Below are 2,579 nucleotides of genomic sequence, written 5' to 3'. Positions count from 1 at the left end.
CCCTGAATACTTTAATTTAGCAACTATTTGAAACCTGCCACAGGTTTAAAATGAAATCTATTAACTTTATGTCATTCTTAATTTTTAATGAACCTCCTCAAGATGCGGATGCTAGGTGTGTGTTAGGTTAAAGGAATATAATATGCTCAAACATTGTTTTATTTTTGCATTTGCAGCTTGTAATGGATGTTATACATATTCTATACTATTAAAAAAAACTATGCCATGAAAAGCAATGTTGTTTTGTGATTTTGTTATGCTAGAATGCTTGCTTTTAGAACTTGTTAGTTATATTTTTTCAACCAAGAACTGAGCTCAAAGCCATTCACAAACATATTCCCCTTTCATCTTAATTTGTCATTTAAAATCTTTCAATGATAAGCAGAACACACAACAATAAAATTAGCATTCACAGTCAGAGACAGCGCTATAGCTATGGCGTTCCAATTCTAGGAGGCAGGTAGCACGGAGACAAAGGCTTGCCTGTCCTACGAGCACATTTGGAAAGAGGACATCTTCAGAGTAAACTTCTGATTTGTCTTTTATCATGAATTGTGAGTGTTGTTGCAATTAAGCAACATGTAAAATGTTTGTCCTTTACTAAATCAGTATCAGGTAAAATTCTGTGAGTTAACTATTGGGAAAAACACGTTTTGTTTTTTAACCACTCTCTCATTCCCACCGGGCTAAAAAAGAGGGGGAAAAAGAGTTCTCAAGCCTTGAAGCTTTGAGGGGTAACCCCGTTTCCCTTTATGGTCTAAATGAGAAACAAGATGACATTTTACTCTGGCATGGCACTGGTGACCTCACTGGTTAATATAAGCACAGCCCAATATTTCATCTGGTGGGTTTAAAAATCATGATTAATAGAATGGAAAAATATTGGTGACCACCAATCCTCCTCAAATCTAAGGCCAAAGTACAAGTTATGAATAAGATTGGTTTGCCATTTAAGCTCCTACATATTGGGTCTGGCTGTGGAAACAAATGGAATATGGGAATGGGTTGCCAGGAATCTTCTGGTCTGTGTTCATTCAGAACTCTATACCCCACCTTATTTATAGATCGCCTTTCCTGCATGCTTTCCGAGCAGTTGGCTCCCTAAGAAAGAGACTATATAATGACTCTAGCAGAGTGTCTCCATTGACAATGAAAGAATTTATCAAGTATTTGAAAGTGAAGCAAAGGGTTCTTTTTTGTTTAACAAAACAGCAAAGAGCCTTGTTTCCTCCTAGAAAGATAGGACCTCTTAGCACACTTGTGCCTCTAGGCACTGATGCTTCTTGGGATGCCACCTTGGACTCAGCCAGATGAGCATATGGCAGAGACTAATTAAAAACTCCTACGGGAACAAACCAGGTCCTTGCAGAGACATTTCTAGAATGTTGAAATTTGACAGCTAACTCGGTGGTCGTGCTTGGCTTTCTGGCCACATTTGCAAAGTGTGTGACACACCTGCTGATGGAGGGATAGTCGGTACACAATCCAGAATCGCTGTGTTATAAAGCTTCTATTTGAACTAGACCCATTGCGGGGTTTTGGTTTCTACAATATTTTACCATATTGAGAGAAAAATATAAGATAAATGCTTGAATGCTGAGTATGATTTACAAAGCTTGCACAATTGTTTGCTGTTGAGCTGTGGTTTCATTATTATTATAATTTCCTTCTTTGTCCATTTAATTTCCACTTTTTTGCTGAGCATCCTTTATTCCTGGAAAATTAGGTTGCATTGTATTATCAAATATTTTAAGAGAGAAAATCTGGCAACTTCCAGAAGTTAGCACTACAGTGTAACAAAATCAGTGTGGGAAGATACATGTAGATGTGTGTTCCCTTTTTAAACTGAAAATGAAATACTATTTTTGTGAATAATCTTAAAGTACATAAACATTTGATGATGAAGAGAAATTCTTAATACGGTGCAGTAGGTCCACCTGAGGGCATTGACACTTGCCTATCGGCAGGCCTTGATTTTGTACTCACATCTTATTCTGTTTATTTAATAATACTAATTCTGTTTATCCCCAGCATTATACATTCAAGTATGCACATTTCTTGAGCTGAAGAGATAAGCATTTGCTCTACAATAATCTTTAATGATAGGGTTATCCTGAATGTCTTCTATCTTAAAAACAGAGTTTATCTCTACTGCTTTAGCTAACTAAAGGCTAAAAGAAATGTTTTCCTTGTTATTAGGAGACAGATTTGTCTGTAAAGACTCTTAAAGAGATACCTTGGCTGCAACAACAGGGTCAAATATAACAACAGTTGCAAGGATGACACAGGACGGACAGAGCTGTGCTCTCTTGTCCATGGGCTCTCTCTGAGCTGGAATCCACTCAATGGCCCCCGAACAGTGAGTTTTTGCATACTCATCAGCACATTCTAGGCACGGGGTAAATGTGTGCTGATGGACTGTATGGATGCTTTTTTTTTTTTTCCAATCAATTGTTAGGCTGGGTTTTCTAGAGGAAGAACACCACGGGCACTTATACATGTCTAAGAAAGAAACATGTATCAAGAAAGTGGTCTACATGGCTGCAGAGCAGGCTAGCGCTGGCCAGCTCCAGTCCCTG

The 2,579-nt window shown here is 38.0% G+C and overlaps 1 protein-coding gene across 1 annotated transcript in view; it reads left to right on the top strand.

Moving 5' to 3' along the window:
• CHSY3 (chondroitin sulfate synthase 3) overlaps positions 1-2,579 on the top strand; it is a gene marked incomplete at its 5' end in the record, with an annotated part of 310,709 nt that overhangs the window by 212,044 nt on the left and 96,086 nt on the right. The window lies entirely within an intron of this gene.

This window comes from Echinops telfairi, unplaced genomic scaffold (genome assembly GCF_000313985.2).
Source record: "Echinops telfairi isolate 266 unplaced genomic scaffold, ASM31398v2 ScPeMD7_7469;HRSCAF=8507_1, whole genome shotgun sequence".
In the NCBI taxonomy this organism is placed as follows: Eukaryota; Metazoa; Chordata; class Mammalia; order Afrosoricida; family Tenrecidae; genus Echinops; species Echinops telfairi.
This window is presented reverse-complemented; position numbering and strand designations above follow the sequence as displayed.